We start from the raw sequence: 21,697 nt of genomic DNA, 5'->3' as shown, positions 1-21,697 counted from the left end.
CATGTTTGTTTGTGTTTTGGTTTGTAATTGAGTAAAGTTAAAATACATAACCACTTGTTAAAATAAAGATGCAGACCAATAGAAATAATTTAGTTATTTAGTTTGCGTACCTGTATGGTGGTAGGGGCTGGGGGCGGCCATGTTGAGATTCAGGCGTGAGGGTACGCCACCCCTCCCCTTCCTGGCCTTCCCGCCCCCTTTATGTGTGGTTGGTTGGTGTCTTCTGCTGTCCGGTAGACTTAGGCCTTAGCTAGCTTGGCTGGGGGAGGGCGCTGCTGGCCCACATGGGGCATGTTGGAAAGGAGAGATGAGGATGAGTGTGAGTGAATGAATGAAGTTGAAAATGGAAAGTGAGAGAGGTGTGTGTTTGGTCGGGGGTGGGGGAGGAATCAGGGTAAAATAATACAGGTAAGTGGGTAGGTAATGGGACGGGAGGAGGGGTGCACGGATGAGGATGGCTGGGGTATGGGATGGGGTATGTTACGGGGGGCACGATGTGATGGGTGTGTATGATGGAGTGGGCTTGTGTATAAGGAGTATGAGGCCAGATGGAATTGGAGTTAGGGGGTGTGTTTGTTCGTAGAGTGGAGTATGTTATGGGGCGTGTGCATGTGTATAGAGTTGGAGGGATGGGGTGGAAGGTGTGGGCATGTAAAGGGGGCAGTGGAGAGGTGGGGTGTGTGTAAAGCTGAGGAGTATGTGAATGGGGACTGAGTAGTGGGTATGTGATGAGGAGTGTGAGGGTGTGTCAAGGGGGAGTGTGTGAAGGGGGATGTTATGGGATGTGTGTGTGTGTATGGGGGGGTAGGTGTGTGTGTGTGTGGGAGGGGGTGTGGGGGCAGAGGGGCGGGGGAGTGCGAGATGGGGTGTGTGTACGTGACGGGACAGATAGGCTGTGTGTAGGGAGGAAGTGTGTGTTTGCGTGTGTGTGTGTGTGTGGTTGGAGGGGAGGGGGGGTCTTGGTGCCTGTGGAGCGCGGCCGGTGCACTGGGGTGTAGCCTGGCTGCCCCTTGGTGGAGGTCTGGGTGTCTTGGCTTTCTCCTGGGGTTCTCCTGGGTTTCCTCTGGCCTTTATGTGGGCGGGGTCACATTGGCATGATCACTCGTCTCTGAACACGTTCCACTCTGTATGTTCTGCACGGGACACAGTCACTGAGTCGTCTGCAGGTTTATTTTCTAACAGCAGCTAGTTTTCTTTCTGTGTGTCTGATTTAGCTTGTAAGTTCTAGGTTCTCCTGACAGTTGATGGCTTCATCCTCCCGCAGGGGGAGCATGACTACAATCTGTATAGGTGTATGTATATGGGTATATATAGGCGGTGTGTATGTGTGCTAATGTACATGCATATGTAGGTAGGTTGTTCTCTGTCTCATTCTTTCCTTTTCTCTTTCTCTCTCTCTTTTTGTCTCTACGAGGTGTTTTTCTGTTTTTTCTTCTTCTCAATTCTCTTTCTGTCCCTCTTCTATCCTCTCCTGTTCAGTCCAGCAATACAAAATAAACAGAGAATCCAGAATATCAAGGGGAGTATTATGTTGATAATGCTTCCCTTGGCAAAGTAAATTTGCCCAGCAGAACACAGCATCCAGAAAATCATTCTGCTTGCTTAAATAATGGACAAGACAAAAAAAAAAAAAAAAAAAAAAAAAGCTGCACAATTATTACATTCATGAAAGAAACCTAAAACAACAACAACAAAACTTTTCCACATCAACTGAGCTTCAGAAGCTTGCCTATGAACATATGGATGCAGTTTGTCAAGTCTGCAGACAAGTAATATTTGAATACTTACACTAGCTAATTAAGGACTTCATCTGTGTTCAGAATAAATGAGAACTGGATTGTTCAATTTATAAAAAGCACTAACTGACTTGCAGAAGCAGGTGTGTATTTTCACATCTTAGATGGTTGCTTCTATTTCATTCACCTCTCCCAAAGTCTTGTCTTTTGCTCTTATTTCCTGTCTAGACAAACAGTTATACAGTTTTGGGTGTCCATGTTTCCCACGTTTGGTTCTTTTCCATTTTAGATCATGTGAATTTACTCTTGCTGGAACCTTTGCAGCTTATCTACATCTGCGTTCCAATGCTAAATTGTATATTTTTTTGCTGCTTTATATTGATTTTGTGTGAAAAATCTTGAGTGGTTCCTTAAGTTTTTCAAGTGCATTTTTCCTCTGCCTAGTACTATATTTAGTTTATTTCTCAAGTATAAAAACTATTTTCATGAGAGTGAGAAAAAGATAATCATTTAGGTTAAAGCTCTGTTTAATGAGAAAGACATTTTACATGCATTTCTGTACATCAACAGAGGAGGTAACATTTGTAATCTGACTTTTCATATCAGTCATCAGCATAGATAATACTGGTCAACTTAAATTACTAACGGAGAAGGGCACCTGCTGACCATATTTATGACAGTAAGAATGGATGACATCCAATTAATGGAATGATAACATTTCAAACTGCTGTAAAAAAAATCTCTGGAGAGAACTTTTAAAGAGCAACTCATGTGAAATAGCCCAATAATCTCACAGAACTAAGCAGGATAAATACCCTAAAGTCCTAAAACTCTGAGCTTGCTACAAAAACTGTTTACAATTGTGCCAAAAAGGATGATACTAAGCACTGACCAGGCATGGTGCCCAGACTCAAGTTTTTTTTTTTTGTTTTTTTTTTTACCTTAAAGGTTAATCTTGCTTAAGACAAATAAATGTTTAATTTAATTTACCCCATTTATCAAACCTTAATTCTTTTAGACATAAAACTAAGACAGGCATAGTGGTTAGCACTGTAACCTCGCAGCAAGAAGGTCGCTGGTTCGATCCTCAGCTGGGGCAAGGTTTGGACAGTGGCCTTTCTGTGTGGCGTTTGCATTTTCTCCCCATGTATGCGTGGGTTCTCTCCGGGTACTCCGGCTTCCTTCCGTCATCCAAAGACAAGCATTTTAGGTTAATTGGTTACTCTAAATTGCCCATAGAGTGTTTTTTTTGTTTCTGTGTGACCCTGCGATGGCCTGGTGAGCTGTCCAGGGTGTACCCTGCCTTTCGCCCAAAGACTGCTCAGATGGGCTCCAGCTTCCCCGTGACCCTTTATCGGATTAAGCGGTTAGGATAGTGAATGAATGAATGAATGACTAAAACTAAGACATTGTGATGCTTCAACATTACATGCATTTCCCACCCAGCAATGATTTACCATTTGCCTGCCACTGGTATCCACAGAAGACCTTCTACCCATGTGTTTCTAGTTAGAGAAAATCCTCCTAACTGATGGAATAAATCCTTCATACCCCCGAATGCTCAAGATTCTTTTTCTCCTCTTCTCCATCATCTTATTGTCTGTTCAGTCTTTCAGCAGATCATTGGCTTTTTCTTTATTACAATGTGAACTAAGTGTAAATTACAAACTGTTCTGCTGCATATCATTTCAGTCAGTCAGCACATGTATTAAATTAAATTAAATTAAATTAAATTAAATTAAATTAAATTAAATTAAATTAAATTAAATTAAATTAAATTAAATTGTTTGTATTTGCATGTATGAACAATTTAAAACAAGTGGTCTTAGTATCTTTTGCTATTACCTTTGCTGCCCTCAACGAGCCTCCTTACCTGAGCAAAATATTTCAGGATTAATCTATATTGTAAAGAATGACACATTCTTGAGAAGCATTTCCTCAAAAAGTAGCTTAAAGCTCATGTGTCAGAGTTTGTGGTGACAATACAATTAAAATTACATTTTTCTATACTGTAGTTTTCATTATGTAAAGTATTTTCTGCTATATACTAAGTTTTTACTCTGGCATGAGGAAATGTTTATCTTCATCAAAAAACACATAGAGACAAAGCATTTTTACCCCATTAAAAATTCTGCTGTAGTGAACATTTAATTGCCCTGCGATGGACTGGCGAGCTGTCCAGGGTGTACCCTGCCTGTCGCCCAAAGCCGGCTGGGATAGGCTCCAGCTTCCCCGCGACCCTGAATTGGAATAAGCGGTTCGGAAAATGAATGAATGAATGAATGAACATTTAATTCACTTGTTTCAAATGAGGAAACATGAACAACGTCTGCTGTACCACAAATATGCCTTAGGTGGCCAAGGTGACTGATATTATGTTGTGTTCTTCTTCACAGCTGCTATCATGTGGAAACAAATCCTGCCTTCCTTTCTGTGTGCAGTACATAATAAATCAAACGTACAATATGACAGAAAAATCAACTCACTGGCATTGACACCCTGTCAAAATCATGACTTATTTAAATGCAGTTTTGAAGAAGTTTCATGTCGTACATTTATTTCAAGTAAACCTTTAGGTAAAGGTAAAATGGAAACCATAAAGTTTATCTTCAGTCATTAAAATTATGTGAACTAATTTGCACTGTTATATAAAAAAGCAAAACAAAACCGAAAAAAATTAAAGCACAAGGACCAAGCTATTAACCCTTTAAAGTCTGACCTAAAAACAGCTCACCAAAAAGTCCAATTTTTAAAATCTGAAGTCTTAAAATCTGTAGCAAAATCGGAAAAAAAATTAACAATATTTTTTTTTTTTTTTTTTTTTTTTTTAGCATTTATTACAATGTAATAGGTCAAAATTATTTTAGTGTAAGCTTCTGCTTTCTGGTGTTTGCCAGGGGGCTGAAGACCAGTATCATATGGTGTACAGTAGATTCTAATTTCTCAGAAACTGTATATAAATATGATACATTTGGGTTTATAGGGTTAAAAAGCTATGTTGCACAGAAGTGTTTTCAATGACCAATTTTATTGACTGTGCAGGCATGGAGCAACTATGCTTGTCTGACAGCTTCCAGAAAGATTTAAAAGATATAAGTATGGTTCCCTTCAAGGGGTCAAGTATTTTTGTTTTTCATGCCAACTTTAAACTCACAGAATAAAGCAGACAACACAACATTCCACCTCAACATGTTCTGAACAAATTCATATGCATCTGCCAAAAAGTGTGCCTCACGAGTAATTGGCTTCTTCCTGATTATACAATCTTCTTTTTTTTTCCATTTATCATTCTTCTTGTCAAACACACAACTTCAATGTGTTTGTAGTCTTTTTCAGATTCAACATACTCTATATAGTCATGGTCTTAGGTTGTCAAAATAAAAAAAAATGAAGTTATGCTTCATGATTGCAATACAGATTTTTGGGTTTCATATTTGGCACAGACGAGAGAATGAGATTACTCATTCACATCTGTAGATAGAAAGCAGTGTATTAAGATGCTTTAGCTCGTTCTGGGTAAGTAAAGATTAGAATAATTTTTGACAAAGAAACAAGAAAAAATAATGAAAACCAGTTTCATCAGATCGGCCATAAGTTTTGAAAAGCTTCTGCTACAATCATCTTCTAACACTTTACATGGTTAACTAATAAAGAAATAACCAGGTATACCTCTCACCTGTTCACAAAACAACATACTTATTCAAGCTTCAAGCCCCTAAAAAGAGGGCTCGCCAAGCTGAACATCTGTTATAACTTAAACCCACCTCTGATTTCCTCTTTATCCTGCTATAACTTAAATATGTTTTGGTAAACAGCAGGAATGCCAAAAACCCGAGCACAAACACAACATTCAAATGCACATAATTGCAGTGAATGTGTGGTCGTTAACGTAACGCACAGATCTCTTGTTTGCTCAGTCAGCGCGCAGCATAGCATTACAAATGTTTCTGCAGGTCTCACTGCTTTTTTTTTTTAATATGCTTTTATAACATATGTGAACCACAGCTAATAAAAACTCACAAGGAATTTCATCCAGCGAGGTGATGATTTTATATAAATGATTTAAAAGAAGTTAATGGAGATCTGATCTTACCAAACAGCGCTTCTGTGGACACTGTTTACAACAAGAGGCTGATACCAATCATAAAGACAAAGCAGCACCAGCATTCATTCAGTCTTTTTTCTGGTTGTTTGGTTGATAGCAACATTCCACCCCCTCTCCCACCTCCTTATGGAAATATCAGGCATTTAAGCTGCCAGAAGCTTCACTTTCTGTGCCTCTGCTGTCTGGACATGTAATGTGTGCAGAGTTGTTTGTTTAGTGTGCAAATTAGTTTGGTGATTTCTGGGGGTATAATTTAAGTAGGTATTATGGTTGAAAGCTTAATGTACTTCTGCCAGTAGGTCAATACACATCTGCTGCACAGCTCTCATCCAGCTGGTGGTTTTTACATTGCACAATAAAATATTTTGTGGCGTATGCTGGCCACCATCAAAAAGAAAGTGCACATACAGAAAATTGTTTTCACTATTCAAGTATCTATATATTATCTGTTTATTCTCTTCTTCAAAATTACTTTCTTACAGAAATTCAAAACCATACTTTCCTCCTCCCCCCTGAACTGGATAGGGTCCAAATAAAAAGGGAGCCATACAGATGCTTGTTATTTAATGCTGAACTCAGGAAAGATGAGTTTTTACAACATGCATGTTTCTACCTTCCCTTCATCTTCAGCATATTCTGCATTTGAGTCTACAAGTCATAGAAGGGTTTAGCTAAAGGTTTTGATATTAAACATACTTACTGGAGACATTATTCTAACTCTTTTTACCCAGTTTCATGTTCAAAGACGGAGATCTGATTATAAAGTAGGTAGATGGGTAGATTAAAATAATGATCTATAATGTGTTCAATACTTTAGAGACAATGTAATTAGCATGTTCCAGGGATAATTGGATTAATGGTGCAGTTATGCCCTGTGATGGACTGGCGACCTGTCCGGGTTGTACCCTGCCTGTCGCCCAAAGACTGCTGGAATAGGCTCCAGCTTCCCCGCGACCCTTAATTGGACTAAGTGTTTCGAATTATGAATGAATGAATGGTGCAGTTACTGTCCAGTACAGGTTTTGTCTGAGAATGGAGTTCAGAATACTGTCATACTGAGATGCAGTGTTGTGTAGTTTAATGCCACTTGACAGGAAGGATTTCCTGTAATGTTCACTGTGACTTCAGAGCTGTGCAAGTCTTTTATTGAAGGAGCTCGAATGCCTGTCCAATGTTTTGGTGCAGAGGAAAGCCAGAGTTTATTCATAATGGACAATAGTTTATTAGGTATCTGCCTCTCCAGCATGGCTTCAAAAAAGTGTCCTATTTATAGCCAGTCTCCCTAATCAGTTTATTTTATCTGTTTACGTCACTGGCTACAATACTGCCTCCATAGCAGATCACCAAAAAAACATATGTGCTAGCAGAAAATCAAGTGGTGGAACATTTCTACTGTTCTGATACACACATTGAAGGACATCAGCTTCTTTAAGAAATGGAGTCAACTAGTTTATTGTGCGCAGCCAGGCTGTTAGATTTCCAGTCATGGTTGCTGTAGCTGTTTGATGCATGCAACCAGCTTCACACTCTTACCCAGGGGTAACTGAGGGGTAAGGAATCTTACCTACTTCCTTATCCATCCATCCATCCATCCATCCAGAAGTGGGTGGTAAGAAGGAAATCTGGGTCTCTCTGCTTAGGCTGCTGCCCCTGTGACTTAACCTCAGAAAAGTGGTCAAGAACTGATGGATGGATAGACAAAAAAAACAAACAAAACAAATTAGTCATGGCTGTCAAATAAGCCATTAGCTGTTTAAAAGAATCTTTTTAATCAAGATCAGACATTCATAGCGTTAGCTGTTAATATATATACAGAAGTAAGTTGTTAAGCACATTTGAATGTTGTGCAGATGACACAGGATGATATAGAAAGCCAGCATATGGTCTCTCTTTAAAAAGAAATTCATGATTTTGTGTACAGTCCTGCATCAATTAATTTTTCACATAGTGGAATATGGACTTATCATAGTGTACAGTATGTCATATTGACAGCCCCGAATGGTAAATATGGGATTTGATATTATCTTGACACTGAATCTTTTTGTTACTTTGCAATATTTTTAATGTTCAAATTACTACTATATAGCCATGGTTTGTAAATATGTAGATACAGAAACTATAGAAATGGAATATGTTTCTAGTCACAATCGAGATGTTAATTGCATCTGCTGGCTGCTGCTCTTCTGCTGCAAAAAGGTCTTTTCATGTGTTTGCACAAGTCTTTTTACGGAAATGACTGATTTTAGCTCTCCAAAAGTTTCACGGCATTTTATTTTAAAAAAAGAAATCCATACAAAATTAAAATACAGCCTATCTTTTCCAAGCTTTCCATGTAGTTCTCATTAAAACTCAGTTTTTTTTTTATTTTCCCTGGAAATGTTTCATTTTTCTTTGAGTTATTTACAAATGGGGCTCTTGAGCAATATGAAACTTATCTAATCACTCATGTAAATAAACGGTGAAGCAACAGTCAATCAGTTTGACATTTTTCCACAGTCAGCACCACCTTCATTTTTCATTTCCTCACAGCACTATGTGTTAGACAGTTAATAAACAAATTACTTTTTTTTTTAGAGACACTCACTGGTGTTGTAGTTCGGACCGCAAGAAGATTCCTGGTTGAAACCTTCAACCTTCTAGAGCTGCTGGGACCTTTCTGTGCTGCTTTAGCATGCTCTCCCTACAAAGTCCTAGGTTCCCTCCAGGCACTTTGGACTCCCCCCCCCCACGGTCCAAAAGCATGCATGTTATGGTAATTAATGTTTCCTAATTCTCCATCGGCATTAGAGATTGCTTGCTTTGCTATCTTGACTGTGTGCCAGACTGCCAACCTGTCAATGGTGGGACAGGCTTGAGCGATGTAACCCAAAATGGGTTTTGGAAGTTTTGGTAACATTATGAACTTTTAAAACTGATTTTATGATCTTTGATAATTACTTTGTATCGTTTGGATTATTCATAATAGCACTTCTGCTGTTCTCACGATATCTTCAGTACTGTAAAGTTTTATTTTACTTCTGCAAATGAAAGCATGTTGATGAAGAAAATCTTCACAAGTTTTTAACCATGATCATTTGTATTTATTTGAGAAGATATGAAAATTCTGTAATTACAATAACAAAGAGGTTCCGTGTTGTCAAACTTCTTATTTTGTAAGGGTGGTTCATTTACTTGTGCGTGAGTTTAGCTGAATTGCGTGTCCTGTTTTAAACAAACTGAACTCTGGTTTGATATTGTCCTGATGCTTGCATAAAAAGCTGGAAGTGCAGCTTGGGAACTATTATTTCCATCGCTTCATTACTCAGTCAGGATGTTTTTGCTTTCAATCTAATCAGAACATGCAAAGACATTGGGTGTGGAAGACACAACCCTGCCGATTAATTTGACATTTCCAATATGTTTGAACAATGTGTAGTTTGCAGGTAAGTATTTTTTCTTAGGATATGAGATGACAAGACTTTTATATGTCTGCAAGTTTTTCCACAAAATTTGTATGCATGTTGGGTTAATGTTTCTAAATTACACAGTATAACAGCGCCGAGTAATATGCCATGTATTTTTGTTCATTTGACAATGTATTTGTTTAAAACTCAGTCATGACCGCATCATTTTATTCAGCATTTGATGATGTGTTAAACCAAATGAAAAAACTGTAACGTCGCAGTAGAATAGAAATAAAAGGAGACTAGCTCTTTGGAGCTCATTAGGGTTCTATGTCACATTCATTAACTTTGTTATGTAATTGTTTCTGTAATAATGCACCTCTTTATTAAAAGACACACAACGCTCTACAACAGCGATGCTCAAGTTTGGTCCTCAAGCTCTACCATCCTGCAACTTTTAGATGCAACCCTTGTACTACATACCTGAATAAAATGAATGGATTGTTGCCAGGCCTCTGCAGAGCTGAATGGCATGCAAGAGGGAACCCTCTGGGCACCCCTGCTCTATAATATTTCTGTGTAGTGTGAAAGGCCTAACACAATTTTTCATGTTGTGATTCTTTCTAAGGTGCATTTACAAATAACAGACATAAGATTTTAATTATTTCTTGTAGCTGATTCCAGATAATCAAATCATGGCTTTCGGTCAACGCTTTATGATTAATCTGTTATCAGCTGCCAAAAATGTGAACTCTATTAATGAGGTGCTTAACAGCCTTCAACGCATAGGTCATGCGTAGTCTGCCAACATGAAGAGCATTTGTCAGTTTTGTAAATGCAGAAAAAAGTAATGTATAAAGAAATCAGGCTACATCGAGTGTTAAACCCTCTCGGTTTATACCATCAAGACAATTTGATACCGTGTGACCTTTATTAGCATCCTTTATAAAAAAAAATGTTAAAAAAGAGCAAAAGTTGATTTTGTTTATCTGTTCCAAGTTGTACAGTTAAGCAAATCTGTTTGTGCATATTAACTTTGAGAAATATGCAGCATGCTTGATAAAACTGCCCAGAAAAATACAGATGTTTTCTAAAAGGTTTCCTCCTTTTTAAGTCAGGCATGGCATCCCAAGTTGGATGCATGTGGGTAACTGTGGGGATTAGAGTGTAAAACACATTTCTAAACAAGTAATCATAACTAAAAATGTCAAAGAAAATTTACAGGTTTTAGGTCTGAGTGAAAGAAAGATGTGTTGTGAAGGTTGAGCATTACTTGTAAAGTTAATCGGTGACTGTTTAATATATTGATTCAGCCGAGGAATATAGCAGGAAGAAATCTGGAGTTCATGTTCCAGACGTTCATGCCAAAGCGAGAACATTAGGAAGGAGTAAATAATCTCCGCTTTAGCCAGCCGGGCCCATTTCTCCACTCAGTTGGCTGCCTTTTGCTTTTGATCATCCAAGAGTTTTCTTTTTCCTTTTTCTCTGTTCTTTGCATAATAACTCCTAATGTGTGTTTGCTATTATCAGATTATTATCCAGCTGACTGCCTGTGTGTGATGCTTGGGCTGAACATGAGTATCTGGCCTGCAGACATGATTGGGATCCTGTCTTTGGCCGACCCGAGGAGGAAGCATTTGTTTGCAGCACGCTACAAAATTTCTTCATAACTACCAAAACACATTTCTTGAAAATGTCCATTTTTTTTCCTTCAAACTGTGAATGAAATTCTCAGTTTTGAAATGAACTTCTGACTCTTTGCAGGATCAGTAGATGGCCTGAAAAAAGTTTCTGAGTTCATTTAATTGACTTAGGTCTGTCTTTTTAAAGGATTAATAAGCAATAATTAGATTCTATAGATAAATTAATAGATTTTTGTTTCAAATTCAATAAATTTGACAGTATCTCAGTTATTACACAGCATCAGTAGCTACTGTAAAAAAAAAAGCTACAAAGCATGCTTGTGCATGCATGCATGCTGTAGATGTAGTCATCATGTTGGCAGCGTCACATACAACATCTGTCAATACTAGATTTTATTGACTGTGCTGATTAAAGCAGCCGCAGAGAATATGCTGGGATTGGGACACATTCACTTATTGTCACTGCACAAACAAGAGGCTGGTTCATCACAGTTACTCAAATTCTGTCTGAAATTATTGTTCCTTATTTTGTTTTTCTCCTAGTTCTTCTCTTACTCATCATTCACCACTTTCAAGACTGAGTCTTATATAAGTTATTAATTCTCAACTCAGCTGTGCTGCTTTCTGAATTAATTCATGTTGCATTTTTCAAAAATTAGCAACAGATGTGAACAATTTGGCGCCAATGTGAGCAAACAACTTGACTCGCTGTAAATGAGTTTTACTTTACCTTCCTGTTGTCACCACTTCCATCCACAAATGCATCACAAAAGAGTAAGCATGTGCTTAGAGTTTTGGAAAGAGGGAAAATGAGATCAGGTAATTGTATCCAACAAGGTGAAAATTGTGCAGCAATTTGTCTGTGGATTTGAGACATAGCTTCAGAACACCGAGCCTCTAACTTCCAACAAGCTGTCGTGCAAAGTTTGAAGTGACTCCTGGTGGTTCCCAAAGCGTGGATCACACCAATGAAAACAAAAGTGCAGACGACATCAAACTATGACATTAAAAAGTTTTAGGAAACTCTTTAGGCTGAGAAAAAAAATGCAAGTAAATTTTTACCAAGCCAACAATGAAATGAAAGTTTGACTAAAGACAGTGTAATACCAATACAAAAACCCTCCAAAAAACAACTAAAAACAAAGCGTTGTATAAAAAATGTCACTGAATTCATCATTTTACAAAACACAATGAAAACAAAAAGATAATATCTACTGTATTTAAATCACTGAAACCAAAACTGTGAAATTTCAGAGAAAAAAAAAGATCCTAAAACAAAGCTTTAGTGAAATGGTTTATATTGTTATTATCTTTCCTCTGTAGTGTCTAATCTTTGTGCATTGCACATCCAGGTTACCACAGAATGACTGTAAAGCTGTAAATCAGGAATGGATGAGTAAGAGCTGCTGTAGATAGTTTCTAAGAAGTTGTAGAAAAAACAAAAGATGAGACAACACCATGGAATTTATTTGTTTTGGAAGGATGCTTCCCAGTCGCGCAGCTTTTATTACCCTACTTAATTTAGAGAATGGACAGTTAGTGACAGCTGAAGACAGCAAGACCTAAGAATACTACAAACATACCCACCTGTGAAATTGATACTACACCACTGGGATCCTACAGTAGTCTGTGGCCTCAGTGCTAATCCTGCATCTCATTGTCCTCCATTAGTCATGCCTCATAATCTGATCCAATGTCATGTTAAAGTTAATATCACTTTCTGGCTGTTTCACACTGCATCCCTACATACTTGAAAAGCTGTTGTGCATGTCTGTCATGTCACTCAGTTGTTGATTCCCAAATGTCCTTCCCAAGGGAGCAATTGATACTAACATGCTTTTCCTGCAGGCCCTTGTGACCACTCAACTTTGCTGACATGGGATCTAAAAGCCTGAGCCAGAAAGAGACAGAGGGAAGACAGACATGAGGTTGCATCAGCTCAGTGTTTATAAATGTTTGAGAGAGGGAGAGCTTTGTAAAGGAGATTTCCCCTAAGAGGATAAATGATATCTTTTTGCATTGGATTACATTGGAAAATGTTCTCTTTTGTGTCGGTATGCATCCATATGTCTTGTGATGAAAATGACAGAATATGAGTTGTTGGAAGAAGAGATACATTTCCTGAAGAGAACAAAAACAGAAATTTTCTCAGGGGAACACATTTTGTATTAGATTTGGTATTAAATCTGAGATAATTATTCCTAGAAGGCTCTTGCTTGACAGCAGTGTGTATTCTCAAGAAGAGACCTCACCATCACTGTGCGGAAAAAGCACTCAGCTGTGGAGCAGTTACTGTAGCTCAGGCTATTGACTAGGTAGCAAGTTCCTCGGAAGAACTGTGGTATTTTCCATTATCTATGAAGACATGATTCCTAGTTGTCATTATCTGTATTCTGAAACTACATATTGGATTCATTACAGTCCAACCAAAAGAGCTAATCCTCAGCTTTGTGTTCTCATAATAAGAAGCCAGTTGATGTATTTATCTGTAATACAGACTAATTAATGAAAAAGAAATGCAGAAACAATGGCGACATTACTTAGAAGATCAGTGTGGTTTAACAATCTTTGGCTATCCAATAGGCCTCTGTCATGTGATTGTGATGGAGAACTAGAAAAAGCACAGAATTATTTTGATTATTTGTGGCCAGCTACTCTTCTGTTTGTAGTTGGGATTTTTAAAACAAGGAAACCAGAAAAAACAAACCATTAAATAAAAAGATTTCAAATTTGTATTCCTCTTAAGAATAATTTTTCTTTCAGTAAACTCATGAACTTATATCAAACTTTATTCACAAAGCACCTTTCATGAACAACAGCAGCAGAGAGTATTTTATGTTAAAAGAACAGCGGTTTTTGTGTCTTAAAATACACAGAATTACACACCCAAGTTCATCACCATTACAAAACAACTCATAGGACAGAAAGACATCTACCACCGCCCGACCTCACTCTAAAACAAAGTGCATCAGGCTCTTTTGTGTGTTAGTTCTTTAGTAAAATCACGTGAATGACACTTGAGATTAAGACAGATTTCCATGTCACTTTGTTGATTTCTTTTTATCCTTATCACCATGGCAAAACAAATGCTTTCCCCAATATGGGATTTGCACAAGACTCAGCTATGCTTTGTGTTTATTGCTAAACAGCAAATCATAACGTAATGATAGAATGAACCATGACTCTTAACATAATCTCATCATCAGGATCAAAATGCCTCTTTTCCTACATACAGCGCTTGCATAACTTTTGAGTCTGCAGTCTGACAGACTGAACAGTATGCTACATTTCATTGTTAATCCAGATCAACATGGGCTCTCGGTAATTAAAGGAAATTTAGTTGTGTTGTATGTCACGACTTAGGTTTTTCTTTTTAATTTTTTTTTTTTTCTTGAGTTATTTTTGATGACATTGTCACCAGCTTAACTTTGGTTTGAGTCTAAATTAAGATGCTTAGTTTGGCTGGAGACAGGTTACAAAGTGTTACCGTGATTATGTGCTCCTAGTTAATCTGCCTGACACAATGCAGAGCAACGGGAAACCACATGAAGGATCAGACAGACTTAAAGAAAGGTCAGCTATATCCAGATATTCAGTTAGGAGTTAAATAATATCCAATAATATGGACACAAAATCCATTTCAACTATAACTGAGTTTGTTTTGGAGGGGTGAGACCCATGGAGGTAGAAAAACCAAGGGTTTGCGTGAGATTTTACAGTTTATTTTTACAGAAAGAGCATTTTAAAAGAGGTTGACTCATCAAATGACTAAGTATTTAACTGTTGTATGTATTTTTATTTTTACTTCTATTTCGGATCCCCTTAAAAATGTAGAGGCATTCCTCAACCATAAGCATGTCTTTCAGATTTATCCACTTAATTCTGTGGGGCGTCCACTGCACTGTAAGTATTTTAAATATATCATCTGCTTTTGGTATGTGACATAAACCATTTCCATCATATATTCCATGTCTCACGGGATCATGGCGTTCCTGTTACATCTTCATCCATACAAAAGAGAATGATCTTCAAGTCTTTCACATGACACAGGATATTTCTTGTCCACGATGTAATTCATACATAAGGGTATATATGTGGACAGTGCTTTCTCCTTTGTTTTCCAGATAAGAGTTACATTTAAAGGCAACATATTCATTTTCTCTAACATATTCCTTTCCTGAGACATACTTAGACCTTAGCAACGAGATCAGTCCAAAGGAGACTTGACCAAATCAAAATGGACTTCTTGTAAAGTTGCCGGCAAGAAGAAATCAGACAAAAATCTGAAAGGAGACCCTAAGACAACAAGTGGGAGAAGAAAAAATGTTGGCAGAGACAGAGAAAATAGGGAGTATTGATAGAAAACAAGATAAGAGAGAGCAATGAGAGCAGATGGTTCAAGGGTATTATTGTGTCCAATTTCTGTGTGATTACAGAGGCCATAAAAGTGTGTCTGGAGACTCACTAGTAAACCACATTTGAAGGGGAAAAAAGTGAGAGAGAGAAAGTAAATGGTTTATTTCCTTTGTGTTAGTGATGGAAAAACCTTGTTTTACCAATCGACTTATGTCTCTATAGTTCATGTCAGCCAAGCTATGTAGGTTAAGTGTTTTAAAGGGATGGTTTACCGGTCAGTCTGTGGCTCTGGCTATAAAGCTCTTCATGTCTATTTTTGCACACCAGGATAGACATAACAGTGGCTGATGCTGTATTTTAAAGTCAAACTTTTATGACATCTGTTTCACACAGTGGTCAAAAGAAAATCAAACACATTTCAACATTCCCCACAGATTACTCAAGTGTGGGAATGAGATACTTATTCATTGTAACTTCTTACAAATATAGAATATCAGCTCAATATCACTGTGTGTGTGTGCATGTAATACATGGGTTGTAAATTGTGAAAACTAACTTGTATGTAACTTTTGGTACTTGTAAATGAAAATTCAAACGTAAACAAAAAAAATCTAGAAATTTTGCACACAAAATAAATTCACACACATTTAAATTCAACACACCATTTTTTTGTTTACCTTCAAACACACAAACCTAATATTTACATGTTCATGAGGACTGCTTTGAAGACAAATCTTTAAATACATGTGCAAAAAAATTACCTGGTATGCACAGACAAAACTGAATTTATGCACAGTTGACAAGTGCATGCAGGGTTTTAAAATTCTTAAATCTTCGGGGAGCTGCACGGGTTTTGTGTATATTGCACTTTGGCAGATTTTCACACTTTTGCACCCCCTAACAAAGACTTGCATTTTCTCTGAGCTCTCTCCAACCAGTAAAAGTCAGTCCAATGTTGATGCTTGTGTTATCTTTTGCACTGTCACTTTTTCTTATTTGTTTCCTTCCTGTTGTTTTTCTTTGCTGAATCAGTAAATGGTGTGCATTCAAAATAGTCAGTGTGTTGATATTGAGTTGCTGGTGTGCGATACAATGCTGTGAAGCAAAACGCAGCAGTCAGTTACATGATGCCCTGACTTGGAATAAAAAAAAAAGTTGCGGAGTTCTGTTTCTGAGCCTTAGGATGCTGCAGGGCAACAAGGGTGCGAGGAATGTGCTTAATGAATGCCAGTGTGCCATTGTATCAAAGGTGAAGAGTTTTAAGGTCAGACACATATGTAGTAGGGCTTTAACTAAAGCAACTCACAGAAATAAGATATGCCATACTTAAGTCCTCTGTTTACAACAGTAAACTATACAGTACCAGTTAAAAAAGTTTGCATGTTGTACACAAACAATTCTCTCTAGAAGTGAGTGTGAGCATAAGTGTGTTTATCTCACTGTGCTTGCCTTGTGATGGGCTTGCAACCTATCCAGATGTAGCCAGGATATACATGGGTGCATATCCTCCTGACTACCAGTAGTTCAAGTTGTCCTCTGTGGAGGACCTTTGTAAACCTAAATATTTTCATCTCCCTGAATGCTACTGAACTAACACCTTTTGGTCTTTAAAGAGGACATTTAGTGCTTTTAAATGGTGCCTCATTTGTGGGGGTGGGGCTTTGTGAACTTTCTTTCTCTCTTCAAGAAAAATGGCCTCCATTGCAACAAGCATGTTTCATGGGAAGAGCAAAAGTGCATAATACTTTTCTTTGTGATGATTTTTACTTGAAATTGTAGTTATATTTTCATTGAATATCTTATGAACACATAAAATTGTTTCTTAGATAAATATAACTATATTTTACCACAATATTTAAAAGTTTAAGCAATGTCCCCCGTAGTGGACATTTGTAGTTACGGATTTTTTTGCCCGGTAATTAGGAGGATATGGATATGGAGATAGATATGACATGAACTAAAACTTTTAATTGTACTCTGGTGTGTTGATTAATAAAGCCGAAAAAACTAACAAGGCTCATTATCTTTGTATGTCATTAATTGGTATTTGGTATGCGAGTTGTAGGGTAACTGGCAGGTATACACTGATAAGTTAGACACAGCACAATAGATAGTAGATAGTAGAAGATTTTTTTTTTCATGTCTAAAAAACTGAAAAAGCGTGAAGAATTTTAATGAGTTTCTTAGATGGTTCACTTTCTGTCATCTTTAAATGAACAGGTTTTAATAAACCCAGTTATTTTCAGCTGAATGCAGACTATAGGAGTGAGCGTGAATGGTTGTTGCTCTCCTGTGTTGGCCCTGAGATAGACTGGCAACCTGTTCAGTGTGTACCCTGCCTCTTGCCTAAATGAATGAATGAATGAATCTTTCTGTATTGTTCTGCCACAAAAATGTACTTGTAAAACAATCTGAAAAGTACATTAGACTCCCTTTAGACATATTAAGAGTTTTCACTATTCCGCCTCTGAGCCAGAGCACAATGTTTAAAACAATAGTAACAGGTACTTTGCTCTTGATGAACTAGTCTGTAAGGTGGAACATAAATGTTCAGCTTTTTCAGAAGAAAAACAACTAACCATATTTTGTTTCATTAATTAATTTACTGATTTATTCATCAATTAAATTTTCACTTTATAGTGTCCGTTTGGGTGAATTTATTTTTCCAAAAAAAGAACAATACACCAACTCAAGAAGATGTAGGAAAAAAAAATTAAATTCACAGAGTCTTCACTTTTCAAGAATTTAAGGGAATCACTACGTCATCATTCAGCCTAATGGAGACCTTAAGAATATTAACTACACTAATTACAGCACTGTAGTTTGAATGAATAGGAATATGATTTTCTCTGTAATTTTACTTTCATGCAGAATATGGTAGAATTTCAGAGGACATCTCAAGTGCACACTGACAAATTTATTCATTTAATATTGATTTATTTGTTAGGATGCAAGACAAAAATTAATGACGCAAACTGAATAAGAAAATAAAGACAGATTACTAGATTCTATACTTGTTCCATGGTTCTACTGAGTACTGTACCAATGTCTTTGACAGCTAGATGTTTACTGTCTTTTTCATAGAATTTAAACAAAAGCTGAATGAAACAAGTTAGCTGTTGTAATGGAAATAAATGATGATACACGGTCAGAAATAACTGACAGCTCTGTTGTGACTCAGTTGCTGCGTCATTTTCAATTGACGTTATTGAAAGGCTTAAAATCTTTTCTGACCCCCTTGTTTTACACAGTGCAGCCAACGAAGTGCACTAAAGGGATCTTTCACATGAGAAGCTGCTTACAGGCAATGTCAGGACAGGGTGGAAGATTGCTGTTGGATAGAAAATACCTCAACCTTTCAAAATAGGAACGACAGACCAACAGAGTCTTGGTAGAGTAAATTTATCATGCAAGGAGTTTCCTTTTCAGAAGACAAGAATATGTTTATTCTATCTTATTATTTTAGGTCAATCCATCATCAATATTCATGCTGTCTGTATGTGCCGAGCAATGCTGATAGATGTATGCAATCTGTGAAATGCATACTGGATCCAGCGTCTCTGCAGGCCCAAAGATGAAGCTTGTCATAAATAGTACCCAACACCTCTAAAGCCGCAACAGTCATGTTTAACTTTCCCATGAGAAACATCCCCTTTTTCAAAATAGGATGTTCACAGCACAGAATATGAAGACATAACATGCATAGGTAAGAAGGAGACATATATAAGGAGCTTTATTTTTCTCTAACAATTTCCTTCAGCGGGTGAAATGTGTCTGTATCAAGAAGACTGCACACAGCCAACATATTTGGAGGTAAAAATTCAGCTTCTTGTTAACAAGAAAGTTCTCAGCCACCAGAATGTCTTCAGTTTTCAGGTTAATGTTGTTAGGCTTTGCAAGTTGACTCACGTGTGGTTCACTTGCAGTGCAGGACTGCATGCCTGGATGTCTTTTAGTAGCCCTGCATCTGAGCTTGAAAATTGTTAAGTTCACCAATAACTATCCACAAAATGCAAAAGTAGCCCTCTTCAAGATGCCTGAACTCAATACTGTCTCCAGCATAAAATCCCCTAAAAGTTGTTCTGTTAAGACCTTGATTTATTTTCTTTTACGCCTTTAAACTCCTGCATGACACATCCAGTCGATTTTTACATCCAATAGCTCATCCATTTGCTTTCTGATTTATAGCTGCGTATTTAGTGTATTTGCAAGGTTTTGTGTCAACCGGCAGTTTGTAATTTTCTGTAGTCTTGCAAAAATGAAAGATACATGTATTCCCATAATGTATCTTAAAAACATTACATGAATATGCTGTTGCACTTAATTTTGTAATTTGCAAGTCAGTTTAGCTTTGAGTGAATACAGCCTATATGATAGTGTGCAAAAGCTCATAGTTAAAACTTCATGACATAGAATAAAGGGAAAACACATCTTCTGTTAGGAAAGATCAAGAATGTCTAAAATATTTAGGAACAGGCTCATCATAGTCATGTAGAATATATTCCAAGGTGAATTCTGACATCTGCAAGTACATACATTATCATACCTAATTTGTCACTCATGAGAGACTAGGGACTGCATTGTATTCTGCTTCTTTATTATGTATTTATTATTAAGTATGTTTTTTCCATTTCATTTTATTTATTGAATTATACAGGCTGACATTCAAACAGTTTTTAATTTATGCGAGCCAGCCATGTACACTTTTATCTTCTAAATACTACAATCTAGTACCCTCAAACTACCCTGTCACAATGTCTAGCTACGAGAGTTAACTTGCTAAGTATGCTGTGACACAATGGCAATGCATCTACTGCAGCTGCCAAAATTTGAAGAAAAAATGGCTTTGATACTTAAATTATTTAGATTGATGCTTGGACAACTCAAAGTTCAAAAGGAGACTGTATGCGCATGCATGTTCTTGAATTGTGATCTGGATTTATGTCGTGAAAATTCAAGTTAAAATGCGAGAAAGTTTAAAAAAAACTTCACATCTGAGAAAACTGGAGTAACAACAGTCAGTGAATATTGTATTAATTTAGTACAGAGCCACAGTAATGGACAGTTAAGGATCATCTCCAATATCCATCACATTTGTTACATGTTGTTTCCAAACTTTAACTGGAGACAGCTGAGATTAACAGAGTGCTGCTTATAATGCAGCTGACTCTCCATGTTTGCTGTTGTCCTAAGATAACAATGACTCTGCATTATCAGTAGAGCAATGTACTTCTGTGGTTTTATACAATTTGATTATTTGATTAACACATTGCCTGTAAACTTCAGTCATTCCTGTCAGTTGTCTTTTCAATGCATTCTCCTGACTTCAAACATCGAGTAAAATCTGAGGGTGCATATAATATGGTCTGAGAATGCTGCACAACGTGGGTGCTGACAGAAATCCACCAAACCAGAGCAGAAAAACTCTTTGCTGAATACAAGACACATTTACAAGCTGTGATGCTTGGCTAACAGAACTGAATAATACTGTCATTAATTCAAATTAGTAAAAGGTGGAGAAAACAAAATAAAATGGGTCACCAAGAAATTCAGTTTAGCACAATAATTTTCTTTTATTGGTTGTTGTGAATATGCTCTTCAGTAAAACAATGTGACAGAGAACATATTTTTTATTGTTCAGCTATAATTATTTCATGCGTATTATATGTTTTTGCTTTAAAGGAGAAAAACAATGTTTTAAAAGATCCATATTGTATGTTTGTAGGTGAGCCGGAGCAGGATGCATCCACAGTCATATTAAGCTTAACATTCAATTATGAAACTTCATGGTGTTTTGTGCAATGTGGATTGACTTTCTTTGTAATTTATCTTTATTTGCATTAGATTATAGCCCTCCAGCTGTAAGAAAAACATTCAACACAATCAAAACAAACATGTTGTAATGTTTTAATTTACACAGGTAAAAATCTGTATTGTGGGTAGAAACATGTTAATCAGGGATTGATATTCATTGCCTTTTCTGACCCATCCTCTCATCTAATTCAAAAACCACAAAACCCACACACAGACGTCATGAATGCTGTCTCACAGAGAGGGCTGCGCAGGGTGGGGACAGTGGGAGGTTTTGCTGTTGTCAAAAAGATTCATGGCATTAGGGTTTTCTAATAGATTTACACTGTGTCACCGCCCTGTCCATTCCTCAGTATCAAACATCACTGTGCCATTGGTGTTCACAAAAGGAAAAAAAAAGTTATAATACAAGGGACTTCACAAAAGCTGTGCAATGACATGACACGTAGGAATTTTAGGGAGTAACAGAAAGTTTTGTTCTCTGTCACTTTCATTACAATGAAAGTCATGCTCTGAAGCATGAGCATCCTCATACAGTTTCCCAACCTTCACCAAGAATTGTAACTATGATCAGTAACAATATGCTCAAATGAAAAAGCAAACTGCTTTTGCGGTTGATTTCCTGCCTGTTTCTACTTTACAAAACTACAGTTAAAACAATTG

This window comes from Telmatherina bonti (genome assembly GCF_933228915.1).
Source record: "Telmatherina bonti genome assembly, chromosome: 16".
In the NCBI taxonomy this organism is placed as follows: domain Eukaryota; kingdom Metazoa; phylum Chordata; class Actinopteri; order Atheriniformes; family Telmatherinidae; genus Telmatherina; species Telmatherina bonti.
The sequence above is the reverse complement of the archived record's forward strand: the minus strand, read 5'-3'. Positions refer to the sequence as shown.